The sequence below is a fragment of the Petaurus breviceps genome, unplaced genomic scaffold, assembly GCF_028583685.1.
Source record: "Petaurus breviceps papuanus isolate PSGF00001 unplaced genomic scaffold, PetGlider_PUasm1.0 90762, whole genome shotgun sequence".
Taxonomy (NCBI): Eukaryota; Metazoa; Chordata; class Mammalia; order Diprotodontia; family Petauridae; genus Petaurus; species Petaurus breviceps.
The window spans coordinates 2,557,015-2,568,247 of NW_027187339.1; the positions used below are offsets into that span (position 1 = coordinate 2,557,015).

General features: G+C 39.7%; 1 protein-coding gene and 1 long non-coding RNA gene across 2 annotated transcripts in view; both read left to right on the forward strand.

Annotated features, from left to right (window-relative positions):
* The window catches only part of LOC138146430 (uncharacterized), a 48,749-nt gene extending 38,741 nt beyond the window's left edge, over positions 1-10,008 (forward strand). Inside the window, exon 3 of the long non-coding RNA XR_011164479.1 lies at positions 9,458-10,008. This is a non-coding gene — a long non-coding RNA (uncharacterized lncRNA). The remainder of the gene's footprint in view (positions 1-9,457) is intronic.
* LRMDA (leucine rich melanocyte differentiation associated) overlaps positions 1-11,233 on the forward strand; it is a 1,350,008-nt gene that overhangs the window by 120,414 nt on the left and 1,218,361 nt on the right. The gene's annotated exons all lie outside the window — the stretch shown is intronic.

Consider the following 11,233-nt stretch of genomic DNA (forward strand, 5'->3'; position numbering starts at 1 on the left):
CCTTCCTTCCTTCCTTCCTTCCTTCCTTCCATCCTTCCTTCCTTCCTTCCTTCCTTCCTTCCTTCCTTCCTTCCTTCCTTCCTTCCTTCCTTCCTCCCTTCTTCCCTTCCTTCCTTCCTTCCTTTCTGCAGGGCATTTGGGGTTGTGACCTGCCCAAGGTCATATGGCTAGTAAGTGTTAAGTGTCTGAGGTAACATTTGAACTCAGGTCCTCCCAACTCCAGGGCTGGTGCTCTATTCACTGCACCACCTAGCAACCCCTAACATTCTGTTTTCTAAACCAACAATACAAAAAGGGACAGGAAATGGGCAGATACAGAGGGGGTGCTTCTCATGTAATTGAAACAGAAAGTGAGGACTGGGCTTGCCATCTTGATGTATAGTAATCTGAGTCCCACTGGCTGCATAATTCTATACGAGGCCACTGGGGATTTTTGCCCTCAGGATGCTTTTAATTCATTATGATGTGTATGGCAGTTAGGTACACATTATATCTGCAGATAAAAGTCACAGTAAAAATTATAAAAATCTGTGGAGGGGAAAGGTGTATGCGTAGGAAGCTTGGTCTTGTGTGCCAAGAGTTATGTTGGTGAGTTAGAAAGAGTTGGGTTAATCTGTAGTTCAGGAGGGTTGTCTTTTGGGAAATAGAGAGCAGAGGGCCTAGGGCGCTATGAACTCTCCGGGGCTGTGAACTCTCGGGGGCTATGAACTCTCGGGGGCTGAAAAGTTATCTGACATGACCTGTTGTTAGGATTCAGTGTTGTGGTGGGTACAGATAAGAGAGTTGGTGCTTTAAGTGTCGTTGGGCAGGTGAGACCAACACATGAGAAGTAATAACACAAGGAATAAATACATAATATATAACATATAATTGAGTCTTAAATAATTTAGTATGGATAGTAAGAGTCCAGGAAAGGAGGGCATTGTGAACTGGAGTAGTCAGTAGAGGCCTCATAGAGGAGGCAGGGTTTGATCTAAACCTTGAAGGTCTGGTAGAAGGATTTTGTTCAGCAAGGCAGAACAGAGGGGAAAAGTGTGCTGAGTAGTGGGCTTACTAACATGAACAAGAGACTAATTTCAAATAAAATCCCTGCTTTTGCTCCCAGACTGGTTCTTCTTGGTCTTTTAGCCCATGACCCTATTCCTGTTTCCTTGGTTGAATTATTGGGAAATTAAACTGATCAGGGGAGAAGGCAAAGTATAGAGTCACAGATTTGGCTGGTAGTTGAGTTCATGGAGGAAAAAGATTAGAGTCTGAAGAAGCTTCAAGTCCAACTTGTACCTGCATCTGTTCCAGAATGTCCCTTATGGTGTCTCTGACCAGCGGCCATTCAGTCTTTTTTGGAATACCCCAAATGGAAAGAACTCGCTTCCTCCTATTCCTGGTCTTCATCTCACTGGGCCGAGAAGTGATCATTCACCACCTAAGCTCATTTTACTCTCTGAGTACTTTAATTATAAAGGAGTTTTTCCTGTAACTGAACATAAATGTGACTTGTCTGCAGCCTGCCGCTATTTCTCCTAGTCTTTCCCTTGAGGGCTGAGCAGAGCAGGGCTAATCCCTTTTCCACATGACAACCCTTCACATTTTTAAAGATAGCAAGCATCCCCCTTCCCCACACAAGTCTTTTCTCAAATGGGCAAAACATCCCCTGTTGTTTAGATCGACCTTCATATGGAATTGTTTCTAGTCCTTGCACTGTTTTGGCTCTCCCTTCTCTGGACAGGCTCCAAAGTTGTATTAATAAATTAATTAATTAGCATTTATTAATTGTCTCCTATGTTCCATGCACTGTGCTAGCACTGAGGATACAAAGCAAGTAAAAAGAAACCAGACAGTCCTCTTGAAGAACTCACAGTCTAATGGGGTCCAGCATTCTATCCACTATTCCACCTACCTGCCTAACATCAAGGACATTGTATGGCCAGAAAATGACCTAGGTCAGCACTTCATATAGCAAGAATGAGGGCCGGGCACCCCAAGTGTCACAATATATCCATCAATAGAATCAGCCTAAAGTATATTGGGTAGATCCAACATGGAGAATTCACAGGGGACACGTGTGATGGTGTATGCCTGTAGTTCCTACTTCTGGGGAGATTGTGACTGGTGAATTACTTGAGTTCAGGAGTCCTGAACTACAGTAGATCTAAAGCTATTTGGGTGTCTTGAACCAATATGGTGAGCCCCCAGGAGTGGGGTACCATGAAGGTGCCTAAAGAGGGATGAATAGGTCCAGGTTAGAAAAAAATAGAATAGGTTAAATTTCCGTGCCAGTCATTATTGGGATTGGGCCTGTGGGTGGAAGGGAAACAAAGGGAAAGGGAAAGAGAGTAAGAGAAAAAGAAAGGGAGAAAATAGAAAGAGAAAACAGGAAAGGGCAGAGGGAGAAGGAAAGGAGAAAGAGGGGGAGAGATGATAGAATACAGGAAGAGAGAGAAAGGGGTAGGGAAAGAGATGGGAGGATGAAGAAGAAGAAAGAGAGAGAAGAAAAAGGAGGAGGAAGGAAAGAAGGGGGGACAGGAAAGAGGGGGAAGAGGGAGGGAGAAAAGGAGAGAGAGAGAGGGAGAGAGACAGAGAGGGAATTTGCAGTCAGAAACACAGGGAAAAAGAGGTGTGACTGGACTGTGATCAACTCTAGTGGAGGAATGAGATGGTGGGCATGTAATGAAGTAGGAAATATATGTAGAAAATGGAAGCAAGGTCAAGTAAATGCAGGTGAGTACAGAAAGACTGGCAGGATCCTGCAAGATTCCACACAAGTTGAGGGAATTTTTTCCCCCAGCTATACTGGGGTCAAAAGGAAGAACAAAAATGGAATTGGGGGCAGCTAGGTGGCAGAGTGAATAGAGCACCTGCCCTGGAGTCAGGAGAACCTGAATTCAAATCTGGCCTCAGACACTTAACACTTACTAGCCGTATGACCTTAGGCAAGTCACTTAACCCCAATTGCCCTGCCCTCCAAAAAGAAAAAAAAAAGGAATTGCATGGTACTGCTCATGGTGAATGGGATACATTCACTTCTCTAACACTTCTAAAAGGTTGAAGTTTATAAAGCATTTTATGTTTTCTTGCCTTTGATCTTTACATCAATTTGGTGAGATATGTACCATAGGGAAAGTGAAGGAGAATACCATAGCATAAAGCTGGAAAGGTAGATTGGGGTCAAGTTATGAAAGACATTTTATGTTAAACAGAAGATGATATCAGATAGAGGTAATAGGGTGAATATAATAAAATGACAATTTTACCTAAACTAATTATGTATTCAATGCATCCCAATAAAGTTGCCAAAAATTATTTTACTGAATTAGAAAAAAAATGATAAAATTCATTCAGGAGAACAAAAAGTCAAGGATATCAAAGCAATTAATGAAAAAAAAACATAAAGGAAGGAGATTCCTGAAAAAATTCTAAATTATATTATTCAATAGAAACTTTGACAACATTTATAAAAGTAAGTGGTGATCACTAAGAACTATCACAGGTTCAGCAAAAACAGGTGATACAGAATTAGTCTTATTTATTTTTTGGTCAGGATTACTGTATTAATGGATATCTACTAGATGAGTAATAACACAGACATACTGTACATAGACTGTAGCATGGTACTGGACCAGTTTTCTCATGCTATCCTTGTAAACATGACTGAAGGTTTGCAGCAGAAGATCATATTATCAAGTGACTTTGGAAGAAGTTGAATGCCTTTCCCCAAAGAGTAGTGATGAATGAACTAAGGTTCAATGTAACCAAATTCCACAAGCATGTATTGTATGCTTACTAGGTGCTAAGCACTTAAGATATAAAGACAAAAATTAATATATCCTTATTCTTCAGTCAATAAGCACTTATTAAGCACCTACTATGTGCCAGGTACTATGCTAAGTGCTAATGGGATACCAAAAAAGTAAAAAAAAAAAGACACTAATCTCAAGGAGCTTACCTTCTGATAGGAGAGACAATAAATGTGAAGCAAGTGTGTACAAACAAACTATGCACAGGATAAATGGGTCTCAACTAAAGTCCTACCTTCTAAAAAAGCCTTCTCTTGTCTTAGTACCATCTTAATTTAAGACTAGGGCCATTAGGTGGCACCATATTGCTCAGAGCTCTTGGTCTTCCCAAATTCAAATCCAGCCTCAGACGCTTACTAGCCGTGTGCCCCTGGACAAGTCACTTCGCCCTGTTGGCCTCAGTTTCCTCATCTGTAAAATGAGCTGGATATGGAAATAGCAAACCACTCCAGTGTCTTTACCAAGAAGATCCCAAATGGGGCCACAGAGAATTAAATACTGCTGAAGTGACTGAACAAGAAAAATGGGTGGGGGTGAACAGCTTGTGATCCATTGAAAGCACTGAAAACTTCCCCCAAAAGCAATTCAGTCCAGTCCCTTTCTCATATTCTATTCTGGGAATGGAATTCCCTATTGGTAGTGCTGGTCCAAGAGAAGCGTACTGATGGGCTAATTCATTGGTTTGTCATCTATAGGACATAATGTGGGTAACATACATCCTTTGTCAACTTCCCTCTCGCCACCTAGCATCTCCAGTTTGTTGCTGAATCCTTTTATTTCTATCTGCACGATATCTCTCACACTTTCCCCTATCTCCACACAGGCAGCTGCTTTCCTAGCTCGGGCTCTCACCACCTTTGCTTAGACTATTCCTATAGTCTCCTTCGCAGTCTTGTTACTTTGTTTCTCTTTCTATTCAAATCCATCCTTTGCACAGCTTCTGGGATGATTTTCTTAAATCACAGGCTTAGCTAGGTCTCTCCCCTTCTCAATAAATTGTAATGGTTCCCTATTAACTCTCGTATCTGATAATCGTCTTCTGTTTAACATAAAATGTCTTCTATAACTTGACCCCAATCTACCTTTCTAGCCTTATGATATGGTATTCACCTTCACTTTCCTTAAAATCTAGTCAAACTGATTTTGCTGTTTTTACATGCATGGCACCATCCCTTTGTCTTTGCCTAGACTTCGTCCCCCAGCCCCTCCCTATTCCTGGAATTCACTCTTCTCATCTTTGCCTCTTACAATCCCTTGTCTCCACCTTCTGCATGATGCCTTTCTTGACTCCTCCAAATTGCTAGTACCCTTCAGGTTGTATCTGTTTTGTATACATGTATATGTACATGTACATGTACATGTACATGTATATGTGTGTATACACATCATATGTGTATTAGATATATATGTATTTTATCTACATATAAATATAAAATGTTTCCTCTGATAGAATGTAAGCTTCTTGAGGGCAGGGATTGTTTCACTTCTTTCTTTGTATCTCTAGCACCTAGAACAGTATGCGCTACATAGTAGACACTAATAAATGCTTATTGATTGATTGTGTTGTAAAGGCATCTAGAGCCTTATATGATTAGCATGATGCTGTCTACAAATAGAGGCATCCATAGAATCTTCTGTTGATAAGAATTCCTTCTACTTGGATTTTTAAATAGGATATCTACTATGAAGTTATGAAATAAATACCTTTGTGTTCTGTCCGTGTCTTTTTACTATCTAAGTTGACTGGTGTGTCCACTGAGTCATTTTCATGTGGCTTCCCTTCTTTGCCCTCATTGGAATTGCTTGGGTTTTTCACCTCACAATTTTGTTCTTGAGAACAATCAAGCCCCCCAACCCTATAGAATTTTAAGCCATGGGAACCTACCAATGCTTTCCTTGAATTCTTGGAAATACATCTTCCCTAATTCATGGTGTGTTTCACATCACACTTGGCTTTTTCTTTTTTAATCTGTCATAAACTTTAAGGTAGAATGGACACTTTCTTCCAAGTTTAAAATTTTTTAAAAAATATTTCTACTTTGTCTACTAATTTCTTCTTATTGTCCAGGTTGAGGTCAAGGATAGCACTTTCCTTTAATTAATTCCTCCATACTTTGAATAATTAAATTATCATTAAGGCAAGTCAGGAATTTATGCCAGCTCTTTTGCTTTTGGCAGAAAAGGATCAGACTCCAATAGATACCTAATAAATCAGTCATTCATTGTTTCTGTATAAAGGCACTTAGGTGGCATTGTAGGTAGAGCATTGGACTTAGAGGGCAGCTAGGTGATGCAGCAAATAGAGTACCTTGCCTGGAATCAGGAAGACCCATCATTGTAAGTTCAAATTCAGCCTTAGACCTTACTAGTTATGTGCCCTTGGGCAAGTCACAACTTTTTTTGTTTGTTTGTTTTTGTTTGCCTAACACTGTTTGCCTCAGTTTCCTCATCTGTAAAATAAAGTGGAGACAGAAATGGAAAATCACTCCTGTATCATCACTAAGAAAGCCCCAGATGGAGTCACAGAGAATTAGACATTAGTGAAATGACTGAAAAACAACAGCAAAAATGGGGATAATACCTCAAGATTGTGGAGTTAAATGAGAATATATATATTTTTAAAGCAATTGGGGTTAAGTAACTTGCTCAAGGTTACATGGCCAGGTGTTTCTGGGTGGGTGCTAAGTGTCTGAGCCCGGATTCGATCCCAGGTCATCCCAACTCTGGGGCCGGTGCTCCTACTCACTGTGCTACCTGGCTGCCCCTAAATATTTTTATAAAATACTTTGTAAATCTTAAAGCATTATTACATAAATGCATTTTTTTGTTGCTGTTATTATTATTCCTCAGATTTTTGGTCTGTTTCTAAAATTCATCATTCATATCCTCTTTCTGACCCGGCTTATAGGAATATTAATGTGTCCCCACAACAATATTTCTTCAGTCTCCCCTTCTACTTATCCTCACCAAAATTGGTCTCTACCATGTTATAAAGTCTGGTTTGTGGATTTCCCCATATGTATTCTTTATAAACAATGTTACTCCACACCACCTTCAATATGGTCTATTCTTGAATAAGATTAATGTTTCCTAGATACATTATAGTCATGAATACAATTCCATCAAATCTTAGGACTACATCCATCAGATCAAATTTACTTTCTTACATTAATATCTCTAGTTAATCTTGTTCATTGCACATGTTTGCATATAGACATCTGAGGCCATAATTTTTATTATTAACCCTCTTCCTGGATATTGTCTACTGTGAATTTCTGTCTTCTTCCTTTATCATATTACTCCTCCATGGCATCTGGTACAGTGGACAGTTTTCAAAATATTTCCCCTAAATTTTTAGTTGAAAGATTTCTCTTTTTTTTCTTTTTGGAGGGCAATTGGAGTTAAGAGATTTGCCCAAGGTCAGACAGCTAATTTTTGTGTTAAGTGTCTGAGGACGGATTTGAACTCAGGTCCTCCTTACTCCAGGGCTGGTGCTCTATTCACTGTGCAACCTAGCCGCCCCTGTTGAAAGATTTCTTTATCAAATTAAAAAATGTACACACAAAAATTAGTTTCAAAAGCTGACTCTTGTTCGATGCATTCTTTCCTTGCTTGGAGACCATCGTTCCTTTATCTTATGTTTTGTCCCAGGAATCCCAATCCCATTCTCAGACACATTTTTTTTTCTGCTTTCTGAATCTATTTTTCTCTTCTAAAATCCTCTTTATTTGGTAGCTCTGGTGAAAATGTATCCCATCTTCTCAAGGTCTTCAGTTCCTTGCTCAGCATACCTTAATCCCTGGAAATACTTTATGGATTTCTTCTGTGTTATCACTCACCTCCAAGTTTACTATCAGAAGTAGGAAGTAGTTGGCAGGTTTTATGGGAGGTCCTCCATCATGTCCCAGATATCTGCCCCAGGAAGATGATATGTTGTTCATCCCAAAGCAGGTATTCCTCAGCTACCTGGGCTCTTCCTCTCACCAGTGTTGGATGCCTCTTTCCTCATGTCCCTTGAAGATCCTTATTATTATTCCTTGGAGCCCAAGAAGTTGCTTCCTGTATTTTTAAAAGACACCACACATACCACATATCTCCAAAGGCCCATCTTCTCTTCCTTCTCTGCATTGCCTTCTTTCATTCTCTAAATCATATGACAAAGATTAAGATTATCCTTTGCCCCCTTTGATTCTTTTTTCATTATTTTCTCTCTGAGGTGCTTCTTTCTTTCTTTTGATTTTTAAACTTATTTTTAATTTTCAACATTCACTTTTATCAACTTTTTAGTTCCAAATTTTTCCCCTCCCCCTTCCCAAGACAGCATACAATTTGATATAGGCTATACATGTACAATCATATTAAACATATTTCTGCATTAGTCATGTTATAAAAGAAGTATCAGAACCAAAGGGCAGAATCATGAGAGAGGAAAAAAAAGAAGAGAAAAAATAGTATGCTTTGATCTGCATTCATACTCCATAGTTCTTTCTCTGGATGTGGATAACATTTTCCATCATGAGTTCCTTAGAATTGTCTTAGATCATTGCATTGCTGAGAAGAGCTAAGTCTATCAAAGTTAACATCACACAATGTTGCTATTATTGTATACGTTGTTTTCCTGGTTCTGCTCACTTCAATCATCGTCAGTTCATATAAGTCTTTCCAGGTTTTTCTGAAATCCTCCAGCTCATCATTTCTTATAGAATAATAGTATTCCATTACATTCATATACTACAACTTGTTCAAACATTCCACAATTGATGGACATCCCTGCAATTTCCAATTCTTTGTGAAGCACTTATTTCATCCTTTCAAAGAACACACTAGCTTCTCTCTTGATGACGTGGGGAGCAGAGAAATCACCCTTTAGGATAGTGTTAGAAGATAGGGAATTGGACTTAGAATCTGGAAAACCAAGTTTCAAATCCACTTTAAGAGACTTGCTACCCATGTGATCATAGGCAGGTCTCTCAACCTCTGTGGCCTCCGTTTTCTCAGTAAAATCATGGCACTGGACTCAATGACCTCTAAGGTCACTCTCCAGCTCTAAACCCATGATCTCCTTCTTCACTAGATAGGCCAAGGTGCATTTCATCAAGCCAAGTCAACAAACATTTATTAAGCACCTACTATTTGCTAGGCAAAAACCATTTCCTGGCTTCAAGGATTTCAAATTCAAGCAACTATGTACAAACAAGATATTTATAAGATAAATTGCGGATAGTCTTAAAGGCAAGGAACCAAGATTAAAGAGGACTGGGGACATTCTTGAAGAATGTGGTATTTTGGCTGAAATTTGGAGAAAGCCAGGAGACAGAGGGAGAGAATTCCAGGTGTGTGGATCATCCAGTTCACACATAGCTGTTACTTGGCACTGCCAAAAATGCAGACATAGTACACTTTTTGCAAGTCATTGTAAAATTCCCCTTGGCTTCTCTGTTTGCTTTGAGATTCTCCATTTTCTGTCTTGCTTCTAGCACCTGTGGCTAATTCTCATGGCAAACTGTGTGTTTGCTTTGCTCATTCTCTGCACCAGGGGCTCTGTTGTGGTGTATGCTTTAATGAGACTTTATCTATAGCAGGTGTTATTATCTTTTCTTGTTGGGTTTTTTATTTTTTGGGTCTTTCTTTCTAACATGACACTATTTACTCCCTTTGCCCAGGTGTGAGCAGACTCTTGCTGAAGTCTTAATGCCAAGAGTATCCAGTTGTTCTCCACCAAAAGGTCTCATGGAGAAATACACTTCAGATACTTTTTGTCACAACCTTCATCTTCTCAGAATTCAGACATTGTGTGTTAGATAAACCTCCTGCTGTTGGTCAGGTTGGTAAACGAGGGAGCAGGGATGCGTTCTGCTTAGACCTTTGGCATCCTGGGGGTGGTTGAACATCTTAGGCACAAGTAAGGGCATCAGGGAGGTCAATTCACTTGCATTTCCCATGTGAATCTGATCAGGGCCCAAGTTAAGGTGTAATAATCTTTTCAGGATGACTGGCCACATCTCTGGAATGTCATGCCAATGGGCAGTGCTTCTGAGACCCCACACTATTGCTGTTTCATACTCCTGCTGCAATCCTAGGACAGTGTCATTGATTCTACAACCCTTTAGAGCCTTGCGCCTAATATGACACCTTGCCCCTTAGAGCAATATCCCATCTTGGTTAGAACATCCAATTGTTATTTTTATTATTCAACATATCCATACAGGAAGCATTGTGATATGTGTTCCCTGGAATGGTTTGAGAGATTTGCCTTCTAATCTAGAATCTCTGCTGCTAAATGGCCATGTGGCCTGGGGGAAATAATTTCAGTTCTCTGGGGTTTGGTTTCTTCATTTGCACAATGAGGGAACTGAATTTGATTGGTTTTCAAGGTTTCTTCCAGCTCAAAGATTCTGTGAAATCAGTGAAGCTAAGGCTGGGTATGTATTAGTAAATTCTTATTACTAATGGGACACATTGGTGAACACCATGAGATTTAAATACATAAAATACGTGGGATATCAAGAGCTTAAAAATTTTTTTTTCTAAACATCATATTTTGTGGGAGATAATTTGTTTCTGACATCTTTATTTCCCCTATTAATTCTCTGGAATATGATATCTCACTTTTCTGTCATTCTGGACTCATTATGAGAAAGTAACCTACATGTTGGGGCAGGTAGGTGGCGTCATAGTGCACAGAGCACTGGGTCTGAAGTCAGGAAGACTAATCTTCAAGAGTTCAAATCTGGCCTCAGACACTTACTAGCTGTGTGACCCTGGGCAAGTCACTTCACCCTGTTTGCCTCAGTTTCCTCATCTGCAAAATGAGCTGGTGAAGGAAATGGCAAACCACTCCGGTATCTTTGCCATGAAAACCCCAAGTGGGATCATAGAGAGTCAGAAATGACTGAAAATGATTGAACTGAACTGAATTTATGCCTTTTAGAGGTAATAGTGACAGTATGCAGGGGAAGAAAAGTGTTTGTTTTTTCCAAATAAAAAAAAACTAATACATAGTTATCATTTTGCTTCCTGCCTTTCTTTATCTTTTCCTAGTAAATAAACTATCAGCTCTTTAAGGGACAGAAATGGGCATCGTTTCTTCTCTAGACTTTTCTAAGTGAGCAGTAGCACAAGGCTATGAGTTTGCTAGCCTATCATTCATGAGATATCTATTCTCTGTTTATTCTGTATATGCTTGTATTTGTTCACTTTCTCTCCAATTACAGAATTTAAGAATCCTGAAAGTAAAAACTGTCTTATTCTTTGTCTACCCAGGACCCAGCGCAGTGCCCAGCACTGTCAGTACTCATTGAATGCCGTTTGCTTGTGCAATCCAAATATCCTTTTCCAAGAAAGAGAAAATGTTGCACAAAGATAGGGAGTGACCAAACTGGGGGGATGTGGCAATTTAGTGGCACAAAGATGGGGAGTGACCAGACTGGGGCATGTGA